This window comes from Neopsephotus bourkii, unplaced genomic scaffold (assembly GCF_033783945.1).
Source record: "Neopsephotus bourkii isolate Nb327-2 ecotype Australia unplaced genomic scaffold, CSIRO-AGI_Nbou_v1 NB_1589, whole genome shotgun sequence".
NCBI classification, from domain to species: domain Eukaryota; kingdom Metazoa; phylum Chordata; class Aves; order Psittaciformes; family Psittacidae; genus Neopsephotus; species Neopsephotus bourkii.
In genome coordinates, this window is record NW_026902065.1 from 1,049,068 (window position 1) to 1,064,240 (window position 15,173).

At 41.6% G+C, this 15,173-nt stretch overlaps 1 protein-coding gene across 2 annotated transcripts in view; it reads right to left on the reverse strand.

The window, feature by feature from the left end:
- The window catches only part of SYN3 (synapsin III), a 197,070-nt gene extending 189,869 nt beyond the window's left edge, over positions 1-7,201 (reverse strand). For both annotated transcript variants that reach the window (XR_009728267.1, XM_061371804.1), the window contains exon 1: positions 7,053-7,201. The gene's annotated coding sequence lies outside the window, so the exon portion shown is untranslated. The remainder of the gene's footprint in view (positions 1-7,052) is intronic.
- Positions 7,202-15,173: the final 7,972 nt, after the last annotated feature.

Below are 15,173 nucleotides of genomic sequence, written 5' to 3' on the forward strand. Positions count from 1 at the left end.
TTCCTCACTAAGAATTAAACCCTGTAGGTGTTCTCTCTGTTTTCAACCCAGAGGACAACTACCTCAGAAGTACCTCAGGGTCCTCAGCCATCTAATGACCAGATGGAAGGGAAGACAGACTGACAAGGCAGAGCTGAAGGTGTAGGCTCTTCTGAGCAGAAGCACTAAGGTCCTTTCAGCCATGGATGTATGGGAGGAATTACAGCTCAGGGAAACATATGGAGCTGGCCTAAGAATGGTCTGGTTGAAAATATTTTATTTGTAGGAGTAGGTTGGAAACCGGTCTGCTCATTTCAAAGAAATTTTGCCACTTCAATATATTTTTTTTCTCCAAAACAGCAAACAAATATTCCAAAACTTCCTGTAACATTTACATGTTACATCTAGCATCAAATATCCCATTCATTCATAGGCTTCCTTTTCCAAACAGGCTTTCAAAGATGGCATTTCCAGAACCTGTCTCACAGCTGATGAACTGTGGTCTTCCAAGGGAAGGATACACTGAAATGTGGCTGGCTGACTGTTTCTAATAGTGGGGTTGAAGGAGCATCATATATCACAGGTTAGCAGCATACTACTATTATTATTTATTCCAGGCAACCAAAGCCAGTCGCAAAACTTTTCTCTCCAAAAGATGAAATGCCATAGCAGTGCAGAAGCTCATGTCTTACCTCTTCCTCTGATTATTGCATTGCCTTTACTGGAACATTTACCAAAGTCTAATAGTGTGTGCAAGTTAGCAGAAACAGAAAAACTGTGCTGTTTATTTAAGTGGCAATTATCTCAGAAAGCAGAGTCAATTACTTCCCTTCCAGCTCAAGCAAAATCCCCATTAACTTCAAAGGGATTCTCACTGAAATAAAAAAAGTTTGGGCTCTGGATCCGATCCCTCTCTCTTGCTGACTGCAATGGAAGGGAAATGATTTTGCACGGCTGGCATGATGTTTGTGGAAGGTGCCAGCTAGTGACTTCAGAAGGTCTGTGACTGCCCTGGGTGATGAAGGCACTACCCTGCTCTTTCTGTGGGTTACTCCGAAGGAGGGGACAATAATTATGCAGTCTGACAGTGGGGCTCAGCAAAAGAGGTGTCACTTTCTTTCAAGACAGAGGCATGACATGTGAAGCCAGAGGCCTGTGACCTGTGACTGAGTCAGAGACATCAAAGAGTCTTCCTGGAAAAAGCCTCCTTTCACATTAATAGGGATTGTCAGTTCTTGCTCTTAACAGGCTTCTCCTTGTGTTTCTTAGGAGCTGGCACACTGAATGGCCTCAAGAAACTCTCATACATGAAACTGCCCCTGTAGGGAACAGCAGGGGAAGCCCTGACTGAAAGGTTCTGTGGAATTATTAAGATTGCCCAGAGTAAACCAAGGTAACCTTCATGTTAATTCCTGTCAGCCTCTTCCAGTTTTATTATGAAACAGTCCCCCCACCCCTCACCTCGCCTACTCTTCTCTCTCCTGTTAAAAGACACTTCACATGGCTGCTGAAGTAAGAAAGCCTGCCCGCAAGATTAACTAAATACACACAGGCCTATTTTAGATAGATGCATCGAGCTAAATACAGCAGCCTTGAGCTGCTGGAGGGAATGCAGCATTTCATCCAATCCCCTCTCACCAAAGGGCATTAATGCTTCAGCAACCAGAAGGGAAATAGGGGCGCTAAGTCTCATCTTTAAGCAACAAACCCCAAAACTTCATGGCTAAAAAAAAAAAAAGAACAATTGCTTCCTAACTTGTCACATTCTTTGGTTTTGCCAAGCCCACTTCAGAAAACAGACGGGGGCTGAGTGTGTTTCCCTCCCCACCTGTATGTCCGCCACCCCTGGCAGCTGCCTGTGATGGGCATAGTGCATCAGAAGTGCATGTAGTGACTCAGAAACACCCACTCCATCACCTCTGGGACCATGTGATCATTCTTTATCCCAAAACTCTATTTTTTTTTGTTCACTGCACTACAGCAGTGGCTATAAGCAACTGTGCTGTGTCGATAAGCTGAATACTCCTGATAAGCTGAGAATACTCCTGATCTTCTTGACTTCTTTCTCTGAGAAGGAACTATATCTTCTAGCATCCTCCTCTAGAGTTTATCAGCTTGTTCTGTGGAGTCAAGCGAATGTGTTTCTGCAGCTAAGAAAGTCTTTGACATATTCCTAGGCTGCAGTGTTCTACAGGGCTGTTCAGCCTCACACTAAACAGAGCAAATCAGATTAAAGTGGAGGAGGAAGATGACAGTGTAACGGATATGTTCACTGTATTATTCAAAAGAAGGCAACCACACAGGGCCAAGATACCCTATATTAAAAATAATACATTTTCTCTAAAGAAGGAGTGTTACTATATTTTAAACAACAGATTTTAAAGGTCTGAGTCATCTTGGAGCTGAATGTTCTGCTGCTATTGGTTTTGCTTTTCTAATGGTCCTGTGTAAATACACTTGTGTTTGCTTATGAAGTTAATTTAGTGCTGGTGAAAGTCTATCAGTCTTTTTAGATTAAAAACGGTTTACATTCACTATATAAGAGGTATGGCACAAACATTTCTGGCTGGGTTTTTTTCCACCAAGCTTGGAAGGCCTAAGTCCCAGTGGCGTGGGACTTTCTCCGTTCACTTGGAATGATGCATCAATTAACCTCTTACTCTGTTCCAAGCAACGTGAATGGCTTTAGCTATCACTTTTACCAAAAGTGGTTTATTAGGATCTTTTCTTAAACAACCTTGTGGTTTTAAAGCCCTAGACCCAGCAAGTTAAAACAATATTTCATTCTGTGTTTCTGCCGTTGTCAATAAAATGTAAAATTAAATCATGTAGAGCTTGAGGTAACAAACTTTTTAGACTCCAGGGAGCTGAACAAACAGCCATTTCAGATCATGAAGAGCTGGCTGAAGACACTGGTTTACAACACGTGTTGGCATCTTTTAATAGGAGTTAATATGTGTGTGTTTGTTCTTGTGTATGAGAATAAACAGGGAAGCCCATGCTTTTGCAAGCTTCCTTCCCAGTTGAAGTGATCTGAAGGCAATACTCCCAATTTCAGGAAGCCTGGAAAAGGGCCTTACCTACTCCATCCAATCTCCTTTGTTTCCCACTCATGATAGCCCACCACAGACTCTTTCTCCTACTTTTCCAAGGTCATCTCACTATATTTTTTCCCCTTTATGAGCAGAGTCTGAATTACAAGCATGTGCCCTGGGCTACCTTTCCTGTGGCCAGTGTAGTCTGCTAGTGGCAGCAAACTCATACTGCAAACTTGCTTCAGTGTTTGATCTGCTCAAACCCAGTAGGATGATTTCTCATTAAACAGACAATGGGTGAGTGTCTGGAATCCTACGGCCGCTAATACAGACATCGTTAGTTCTGCATAATCACTTAATTTCCTTTAATAACCATATTATAAATACACATAAGTTGACAGTATTGAACTGGTAACAAATCTGCTACAATTGCCAATCAGATCTCTGCTGTTTGTCAGCATTCAAGAAAAATTCCATTACATTTACTATCCCTAGATAAGATAGGAGAATACCACAACAAACCATGAAAGACGGGAAGAAGTGAAAAACAATCCAGAATGGATAGCAAGTCTTCCTCACTGCTTCAACAGAAAGGAAACCATTTCATCCCACAAATAACAGGCATATCTAGAAATTGGAAGGTTTCTATTTGGTCTTAGAAAGTCTGTTTGAAGACTTATGATCCAGTGCTTTGTATACCTCTAGGGACAGAAGCCAGCCAAGAATATGGAGGCCCGAGGGGAGAAAAGAAACACTGGAATGAGCAAGGGGGAAGAGTACAGGAGGCAGAGCAGTGACGTTTAAAAGCAAATGCTCTTACATCAGCTCTGAAAATGTCCTGGGTGTTTTGTTTGACATTTCATGCTAGCAGTTTCCCCTACCCATAGATTATCAGGTCAAATCAGTGCACCTTTATCAGATACTAATTGTATCCGGGTCAAGGCAGCTCCTTGTTATCTCCATCTGGGAATTCTGGGCTTATTTGCTTAGCTATTAAGGTGTCAAGAAAGGGATATTTAGCCTAAAAAGAATATAAAAGAAGAATAAAATATCCTAGAGTGAGGCAATCTAAAGAGTTTCCAGGCTGACTAAAAAGTGATCCTACACCCTTATAGACAGCAGCATCCTCTGAGGGGAGAATTCCACAATACAATATACCAGTCACTGTGCAGTAAGAACCAAAATCACTTTTTTTTCTCTTTTTCTTCTTTTTCTTCAAAAAATGAGGATAATTGTTTTCTTTTCTTGCCAGAAAGTGCAACATAATTGACATAAATACAAGGAATGTTTGAAAGGCAGTATGAGATTTGCAAGGTGAAAGAAGACTGAATTGAATGTTAAAATTAAAGCAACAGCCTTTATTACAGAGGAGTTGTGAAAGTTAAGGGCATTATATTTCAGTCCTCTAGGGTAGAATTTATATTACAAATCTCAGAAGAGCTCTTGCTCACATGTCAACAGGGGAGAGCCAGGACCGTTTCTGCCCTTTCTGGGGGAGGAAAGATCATGCAGGGAACACTGTGGCTAGTTTGCTGTTATTAGCATTAACATCAATAAAGAGCACAATTTTTGCCACCCATCATGCCCCTCGTTACTAGAGTACACAACCTCCCAGCCTCCACCCAAGAAAATTATATCATTGCATGAATTAATCATCTGGGCAATTAACAGCAAAAGAGACCTCAGGTTTCCAGCACAGTCTCTGGCACCAGTGAATTGGCAATGACGTAAGCTTCCCTGGGAATACGCTGGCATTTTGCCCGTTCCTGAGCCTTGGTGTTGACTCTGAGGGCAGAAGCAAACAATGTAGTCACCCAACCGGTGATAAAAGCTGCAAGCCAGTGCCAGGTTACTGCTGCTGCAGCATCAAAGGGATGCTCCTCCTGCCAGACCCCGCCATGTGCCTATCCTAAGGAAGATGAGTATCCCAAAACAGGCAAGTGTAAATGGCTTCCTCTGATGTGCAGAGGGATGGACTCTCTAGGTGGGCTGAGTATCTGCCTCCCTTTTAGTAAGGACAGGCTCCTGCTCTGCGCCTGGAAGTTATGCAGCCTTTTGCAGTATGTGTATAAACAGGTTATTTAGTTATTCCTCTGTTCCTGGGACAGAAATGGGAAAGTTTATTTTGAGATGGCCAGGCTTGTTTTGCATCATTTCTTAGCTTGCTCTGTTGCTGTGAGTACTTTGAAAGTTGGAGTCAAATTCAACTATGACCATGTTTTCTTGAAGAGGAGCTGAAGGACAGGAAAGACATGAGATCAGGCCCTGTCTTAGACCTGTATTTCAGTCAGCTATTTCAGGTGAGATGAGGAGAGCATGACTCCATCCTGCAGGAATCTGCAACACATTCCCTGTGAGTTTTCCATCACCAAACAGGTGGAGCCTTTTCGTACCTGTGCCAGGTGAGTGCCCCTTTGGTCTCACTTGGGGCACCTGCACATACTGTGAGACAAAAGGGGTCAGACTCAGCCCACTACCCCCAGCAGCACGTCCTATGGAGAGCATGGAGGTGGTCTCTGACAGGAATATCAGCTGGGTTTGTATTTCTCCATCTTAAGAGCATGTGAGAAAACCACAATAAAAAAAAAAAAAAGAATTCAGGTAGGGGAAAGTTGACCCTTGATCAACGAAATTTGGTGTCAGGGAGGCAGGAGAACTTATTTGGCAAACAGGTTTGGTTAATGTAGGACAAGCCATTTTCTTGCTTTTCCCTGTGAGGCTTTTTGCCTTACTGCTCTTTTCAGAGGAAGCCTCTGGCTATTTGTTTCTGAGATCACAGAATAAGCATATCTCCCTCAGTACTCATCATAAGAGTAAGTTTTCAACTGAGATGAAATATCCACAGGTGAGCAACATTGTCTCAACACCACTTTCCTCTGGATCCTAGCTTAAAAAGAATTCGAGTAGGGGAAAGCATATGAGAAACAGACAGACCTGTTAATGCCTTACAGCAAGCTGTGGTCCACTCAGGTTAGTGACTTATGTTACCAAGCCTGGGACAGCCTTGTCTTAAAGGCTTGCAAAGATGTAAGCTGCAGAAGGACAATTACAACATTATCACTGCAAACAACATTCCCTGTCTACACAGCTTAATACCACTTGTCACATTTGTAATCCAGCTTCCCCTACCTGCCTCGTCTGTTTAGCAGACACTTGTTATCAAAGCAAACCCAGTGAAACAAAAGAAAGGGCAGAGGCTAATTTGCTTCATGTGCTCCTGCTCTTCCAGATAACATTAATTTGTGGGCTCTAACCTGATCCTCAGTGATGCTCACCCTTTCTTAGCATCATTAAAAGGGAGATAAGAAATCTGTGGAATCAACTCTATAGGTTATTATTTAAGCAGCATGAAAACAGGAGGGTTTGATTCTCAGTTCTTCTGGCCAGTCAGATAACCTGTCCTGATTCCCCCGTCTTGCTTTCCAGGTGTAGCTGGCTCTGCAGGCAGGATTAATCCACTTTCCTACCCACTTGCACTCTCCATATTAGAGAATCTGATTACACAGATTGCTTGCAATTTATCTCCACCTGCCACGACTAATGCTCCATTCTGACCTCCTCTTTCCCATTTTAACATCTCACTGCAGGTCCAATACATACACAAGCAGACGCACACACACTTGCTCTTTTTTAATGGCAAACAGCTCACTAAGAACCTCAGCATTTCCATTTTTAATCAAACCGGAAAGCACAACTGTTTTCCCCACACTGCCCATGAGGTAATTTCTCCCTTTTGACTCCTTTCATTACATTTATAATGCATAAGCTTCCTACGTTGCTGCTTTATCCACATAAAACATAGGCATCTCCATACAGACATACACAATGAACACGCAATGTTATAAACCCCTGCAGCACATATAAAGACAAAGGCACAAGCTACATGCACTGAGCAAGTGCCACCACATGCATTCCTGTTCTCTCCAAACCCTGCAGGAAAACACTGCCTGCGGAGTGCTTTCCTATAAACAAAATCAGCCTTGCGGCACAGGGTCAGTACATGAATCTGGCAAATGCTGTTCCCACTTGTTCCCTTACCTTTCCTTAGTCTGCTAATTCAGGGGCCCTGGACTGAGTTGCTTTCTCTCCTGCACACAAACTGCCAGTCCCTCCTGCTTCACATTCACAGCACACTAGCAGGATTCACCGTCATCCCATTCTGCTGGATCCTTATCGCCCTATTGGCCAAAGCCAGACAGTAAATTCAATTAGGCTCCTCCTTATAACTATATTATCACAGGAACAGGATGAATAATTTAGTAAAACAACAAGGGTGTGCAGGCTCTGGTGTCACAGACTTCACCCCCACTGGCAGGCTTTTATCAAAAAGAGGCAGGTAAAGAAACCAGAATCTGTCACTCTCTTGAAAAGGAGACCTTAGATTACCCACTTGTATTTCCCATTTCTTCCCTCTTGTCCTCCTCCCACTAAATCCATGGCATTCCCTTTTTATCCTTGTACATCTATCCCCAGCCCATCACAGTATTTTCCTGGTGAATGGCCATTACCGTCTCGGTGGATGCAGATTTCTGTCCAGGCAAAACGATACCACAGCACTTCAGACACTTAGCCTCTTCCTTGAATACAAGGTGTGAGAAAAGAATAGAATAAAACCATTCTGCAGAAGGGAGTGACAAGACAAGCGGATCACAAGGAAATGGGAGAGTCTGCCTTGTATCACGACATCTTCTGTTCAGCAACTGCGCTGTCATCCTGTCAGTTCAGTCATCCAAAGGATGCAAGTACATGGTTCGCACTGCTTGGGGACTGTGATTTCACATGCCTGCTGTGGGAGTTTGAATCTCCACATCAAAAAAAGCACACCAAACTGACAGTTTTCCCTCAGACCAAATGACTAAGCTGTTCTGGTTTGCCTTTTTTTTAATTTTATTTTTTTATTTCCTGACCAGAAATCTGTAGTGACATCTAACTGTGCCTGTATTTTCCAAGAGACAGTTTTCCCAAAATGAACAAAATAAACATTGCTCTTTTTTCTCAAGTTATGCTTTAAGAGTTACAGAGCACTGCAGCTTCCCTTAACAGGTCACCACTGTCCAAATCAAGCCTCAGATCACCTCTTTTGCCTGTTACCACCTCAGTTTTGTTATGGGACTGGTGCTGGAAGTGGAGGAGCTCGGTGGAACAACCCCTCCCACCCTCAGATCAGACCAAGCAGCCAGAAGGGCTTTTTAATGACCAGTGACAGCAATACTGAAAGCTATCGCGAATACATGTTCACAGGTACAGTATTTACAAATAGCCACCTCATTCCACTGTAGCTGAAAAATAGGCAGGATGAAGAAGCCATTCTTCTTCCCTCATAGGAGCCTGTGTCCCTCAAAGTCCAAGAACACCCTTTCCACTCTGCTTCCCCTGTCTAATATTTACTCAGCAGAGTCTATATACTTACTACCATAATAATGTGAGGTTCATATTTGCACTAGAGCCCAAACTCCTTCGAGCAACTCCTACACCAGCTCTCGGTTTGGCTCCTCTCCCAGGACTGCCTGGCTCTAGAGGCAGTAGGGACACAAGGTTGAAGTCAAGCCCAAGTACCAATATAGCTACAAAGGCAGTCCACCACTGATCAGAAGTTTTCCTAAAGGCAATGTCTTTCTTCAGGCACTGTCTTCATGTTGAAGGACTGGCAGAAGACTGGGATAACATGTGGCTATTGCCATCTTCTTAATTGTGAGGCTGTCTTTACTCTGTCAAAGCCCTAGTGCAGGATGGAGTCATACTGCCTTCCCCAGGAGAATAGGGCACAGGGATGGTGGATGTTTTTGTCTTTCCCAGCGAGTTTAAGGATCTAAGGAGAGAAAAATTCTCAACCAAATTGTTGTCTTTGTCTGTTATGGATTTCCCTGCCACAAAATGGGACAAAACTGCCCTCCTGTTCCTGGAGATGCTTCTCTTTAGAAGAATGGCAGCTGCTCTTTTCCTCCTCCTCTTTCCCTTGCAGCCATCCAAACTTTTAAGAGATTTTTGTTAAAGGAAACCTTGAATTATGCACTTGGGGACATCTTCAGAGCAATTAAATTAAGCCATGTGGCAAGTTGCCCAACGTCACTACCAAAACCCAGGATATTTTAGCATCATTTACTGTAGAGTTTTTATATGATACTTACTTAAATCACAAAGAGAGCAAATTAGGCTGTTGCCATGACAACTAGAGAATCTGCTCAAAATTCAGGAGATGCTGGGGAGGGGGAAGAGCTCTTCACAGGAGACCTCTGCATCATGAATATGGCCCTTGGTTATCAAATCCCTTTCAAGTTAATTCCTAGCATCAAAGCCTCCCTGACAAAGGGTTTAATAATTGAGAGCAAAGCTTTGGCACAAACCAATTCTCTCAGTATGAATGTGAATTTATTTCTGGTAAGAGGTGCTCAGCCGAAGGGTGCACAGGGCAATCACAGAAGTGGCAGCAGTAGTACATAAACACACAAGGCAGGGTGGAAGACTTGGCAGAAGGCTTCACTGCAGACAAGCACTGAATAGAAAGGCAGATCATGACTCCGTGATGCAGTAAAGGTAAATAAGAACATTGACAGAGTAGATGGGGAAGAAGAGAAGGAAGCAGGGTCCCAGCTTCTGCTCATGGAAACCCTATGGAAATTGGAATAAGCTGAGCAAAGTCTTCTGCCAAACCCTAGAAATGAATTAAAGCAAATAAGACACCAAAATGGCAAGATAAAAAGAAGGATCAGTGGTATCAGAAGAAGCTGATAGGCTGAGCAAATGAAAGATAGGCTGCCAGAGTTCTTTTTCAGGAATTAAATCCTTGGTAGGACTGCTGAATACTTTCCACCAATGCTGGATCTCTGTGTAATATTTTTTTTCCATCTGAACACTTTTTCTGTTACAAGCCTTCTAAGAAAATCATTATTTTAGTAGAAACTTTTCAGTGAAGTCTTTTGGTTCTCGATTGAAATAGCTGAGGTATTTTTGGAATAAAATAAAGAACATTTATTTGAAATAAAAAATAGAAAGCTTTGCAATTTATGTGGAAGATTTCTCCTTCCTCATAATTATTTTTTATGAGAGTATGTATCGCCATTGGAAGCTTTCATGTTCTTCTCTGAAATGATGCCTCACTGGGCACAAGCCACTTGTGGATGGTAGGAACAGTAAGTGGGAGCATATTCAAAATTAAAGAAAATGACACACGCAAGCAAATGTAGTAAACTGTGAAAGTTTCCCCTGCTCCCTCTTCATGCCCAGATGAAAGGAACTGTGTTTAGTGATGAAAACAAGAAGCAACTGAGAAATTCAGGGAGAAATTTTGATTGTATTGTCGTGAGTGTTATACTCCAAGCAGGATACTTGCCAAGGCAAAAGCATACGTACTACAGGGATCTAAAAGTTCAAGAAATTGTGAAAAAGCCGCTAATAACAAGTATGCATTTTCAGGATACAAATTCCCCCTTATTTGATGTCCTATTCACCCTCTGAGCTCCAAGATTGATTGTCAGTCTGCTTTACTTGGGATGTTATGGCAATATTTCAGCAATTTGAGTTGGAGGTGTTGATCTTCTAATGGGGTCTTCTTCCTTGTGCTTGGGTACCACTTTTATAGGTTGCTAATAAGGTCTAACCTCTAATTGGTTGGAACTGGATAAGAAACAAGTCTTTAATTGGTTATTGACTTGCAAACGAGACTCCCTGCCCTCCCCAGCTCTTTTGCCAAAGCCTTGCAAAAAGCATTTATTAGCTAATGGCACCGTAGCACCAGGAGTAGGGCAGGCTGCACACAAGCCATGTAGGTTTGCTTTAGACCGAGAATAAGAGACAGAGTTGAGAGGTTGAAATTAGCATTTTTTTTTCATACAGAATATATTTCAACACCCTTTTTAACAACTGTCAGTTTGGCAAACATGCTCTTGGGATGGTGTAACAGCAGCAGAGGCCTTCAAGTGGCAGGCTCCACAGAAATAAATCTGAGAAATAGTGAACAATGTGAGAAAGAAAAGAAGGAAAGGCTGATGTGTAACAGAAAATGAATGGGCTCCTTAAAATTGTCTGAGGTTCTATTTTCTGAAGTGAGATGCCTTTGGGAGAAGCTGCATTTGGCTAGTTAGATCGATGCATTATCGTGGAGCATCAATGCTAGTGCATATGTGTTTGGTGGACTTTAAGAAGCATATTGCCATCCCACTGAAAACACGTTTCAGTGTCCCAGATTAAAATGAATTTTCACTCTTCAGCAATAGTGGCTTGTTATTTTAATAAACTTGGTTTTGGTGGGTTTTTTAAGACCACCTAGGTATCACATCTTAATTTAGGAAAAAAATCAAACAATTTTTCTATCGGCATTCTTTACTTTCTTCAGTAAATTAAAGTGAAGGGTTTATAAAACGAGTCTTACAAGGAGCAGCTGTGGGAACTGGAGAAAAGGAGACTGAATAAAAACAGGCTCAGGGGAGACCTTTTCACTTTTTACAACTGCCTGAAAGAAGGTTGTAGCAAGGGGGGGTGTCATCCTCTTCTCCCAAGTAACAAGCGATAGGACAAGAGGAAATGGCCACAAGTTGTTCCAGGAAATGTTTAGATTGGATATTAGGAAAAGTTTCTTTACCAAAAGTGCTGTCAAGTATTGGAAAAAAATGCCTTGGGAAGTGGTTGAGTCACCATCCCTAGAGGTATTTAAAAGATGTGTAAATGCGCTACTTAGGATTATGGTTTAGTGGTGGACTTGGCAGTGAGATGTTAATGTTTGGACTCGATGATCTTAAAGATCTTTTCCAACCTAAGCAATTCTCTGATTCTGTGATTCGGTAATATTTTTCTATAATTAATCAGTTGCAGTGACTTCTGCTTTTTTGTTTGCTTTCTTGAATTAGAAAAACCAATTTAACCTTCCAGAGTTTTCAACCCTTTTAACTACCAGGAAGAACATCTCATTCAAAATCTGAGGCTAAACATCATGTTTAGAAGGGACAGCTGAGCTGAATTCTTTTTTTTTTTTTTTCTTCTTTTAAGCCAAGGGGCACTGCTCAGTCTCACAGTGTAGCTATAATGCTACAGGTAAACTCAATGCACTGACCAAATCTTGTTTCTTACCTCATTTATGCTCACTCAAGAATAGTTTTAGCAACACCAAAGGATTCATGTTATGATGAAGCTCATCTAAAATTCAAGCAGGATCATAATCCTCACCTTCAGCAGACACTCATCTAAAAAGGGCCAGTGCAGATAATCTATTGCAATGGAATAGCTCAGGAGAACCAAGATCTGATTTGGCCTGTTGGTTTGCTAGAAATAATCTGCTTCTTCAGATGTCTCCGTGATCCCAAACCCTCCTCCTCCTCTGTTCTCTAGTTGCCAGGCAACTACAAAAAGGACGAGAGAGCATGCTGGTAGAAACCACCCTGTACAGCACTGTGTGGGTTCAGGTTTTCTTTCCTAGAAATACTCAAAGGCAAAGAGGACTTGGCTTTGGAGGCAATGTCTTGCTGTGAAGCATTGCTTTGCATGAACATTGGTTGTGTGGCAAGTGATATATCAATAATAACCAAAATAAATGCCTTCACTGACTTCAGGCTTACTTCTGGGGCTCAGCTGTTCTCCATCAATTACACAGATCAATAATTTAAGGAGCTCAGGTATGGAAATCACCAGCCTGTACAGCAGGAGATTTCACAATACCAGATACCCTGTATAATTGTTGCAACATCTCTGAGGATCACTATAGTAGCTGGCCATAGCCAAATGTTTATAGTACTGACTTAACAGTGTGTCCCATGGGGAAAATGCAAGAGAAACACATTTTTGACCAAAATACTCTTTGCTTATAAAAGCTCAGGCATTTTTGGATGAGAAATAACTGAGATCAGCCAGTAGAAGGTGAAATGGAAAGACCTGTAGTGGGCTCCATGAAAACCCTTGGCCAACTTGGTGGGGGAGAGGCTGTCTCATTCTCCCAGGTCCATGCAGCTTCCTTCCCTCAAGGGATATAACTGAGGAATAAGCCTCAAGTATATGAATAAACCCCCCTGATTCTGATGACTGGAGCTGTAAAAAAGAATACCTACATCTCAAAATAATTAGCATTTTAAAATACAATTTAGTTTAAAAATTCAACCAAACACAGGTACAAAGTCAAGTAAAAAATACCTGAAAGATTAGACACACATCTGTGACTTCACTTTCAACACAAGCTGAATTTGTAAAGTTTTATCTTGTGTAGGGTTGAATGTAACAAGGAAGGCAGGAGAAGAAAAGAAACTTTCTATTTCAGCAACTTTAATATTACGTTTTGTTTCCTGTAATCAGACTGAATTCTTGATGCTTTTCAGCATTTCAGGCGTATTTTTGAAAACTATTATTGCACAACAAAATCTGTTTTTACCCCTTCCTCTATATGTCATGCCAGAAAGTCCATCTTTTCTAAGCAAAGTTTTCCATTTTTATTATCTACTCTTCTGCCTAAATTGATAAAGGATGTACCCTGAGGCCATTCAACCTAATAATATTTACTACAGCCTCTGAAGTCATAGTGAAGGACTGAATCCTCTTAACCACATATCCCAAATATAGTGGAAATTTCCACAGTTTCCCTAAGAACTCTGCTTCCTTCCCTGCCCTTCTGAGTAGCCGCTTATTATCTCTTCATAGTCCACAGACAATTAATTACTACTGATCTAAATTACCCAGTCATAACCAGACCCACATATTGCTCTCAGCTGAAAGAAAAAATGCTACTGCTTGCAACCCATACACCTCAATCAAGGTTGGTTTTTACTAGCAATGAGATAATATGACTGCAAAGGTCTTGCTCTGGGTCCTATTGTTCTTGTAAGAGACTTAAACAACTGCACCCAGCCTTCGAGTTTACAGCTTAAATCAGCCATTATAAGCAGATTTCTCCTTTGGTCCTCTAGCAGTTCAATACAGGTGGTTAATCTTTGTCCCTATGTTTTTTTGGTTGTTTTTTTAAATCCCCTGGTACATCCAAGGTTCTCTTATTCCCTAGAGTCACAGTTTGGCTTGATGCCTTTTTTGTCGAGGTTTGAAGTCCAAAGCAGTACCCTATTACAAAATCTCAGTGGTATTTTTGCAGTTCTTGGAGTAGAAAGTTGAAGTTTAGAGTGATTAAGAAAAGGAAATTAGGATTTAGGAATAAATTTTTCCTGAGTTGTTCCTTTCCCCCTTCTAAAAACCACTTAAATTTAGTACCTAAGGGTAGAAAACAAAACAGATGCTCTGATTAAAAGCTCCTTTCAACTGTTTAATGTCAAGGTGCCCCTGTTATTATGGGAATGGTATGGATAGGATTATGAATTCTAGCAACTAAACTTCATTATTTTTAGAATGGTGTATCCCTTTACTAGGTCTTGAGGGAGAATCCTTAGAATAAGAAAATAAGAGATGAAAGAGTTTCCTTGGAAGAAATGGATAGGCAGGATGGACTGACACATTTTTATACGTGGTGCACAGACCTTGACTACATACACTTGATGGCAGCATCAGCCATGGCAGCCCAGCATCATTGCAACAACCAGGCTGAGGCTGAGAGAAATGGAGAAGGAGCAGACAAGGGAGTGGGGGGCAAATTGTGCAGGGAGGGAAGCAGTGAACCAACAGGGTGAAGGGCAGGTAGCATGGAAGGACTCATGCAAGCTCCTCTCATTTGAGGTGATTGAAGTCTTACTCTGTGTGGAAGAAAGGCGAGGGAATAAACTCTTTCATGAATGCACATGTCCTAGGAGAGCATTTCAAATAGCAGTCTACAGTGGGTAAGAAACCATCATATTTAAATACTGCTCACTTCCCAGGGGTATGAGAATCAAATGAAAAGCTATTCATAAGGCTGTAAAATGGAACTACATAGAAAGTTAAACGTCATGTTTCAATTTAGAGTTATTCACTGACTGATAAAAGACCCAAAATATGAATATGTTCCCTAATGTTAATGGCAAAATGCCTTTCTCAAAGCAAGTTAAAGGAGAAGGAGACAGCAGCAGCAAGCTGGAATGAATTGAGGGAAAGCTGGGCATATGCTACAGCACCAGACAGAATTGCAAGCTCCAAATGACACAACAGGACAGCATAGGTATTGACCACTACTCCCACTCAGTACCTTTGACATCTCCTCTGGGGTATCATAAATAATGTTACTTCAGTGTAATTTTTGAAATAGCCTGTTCTTTGAGGGTA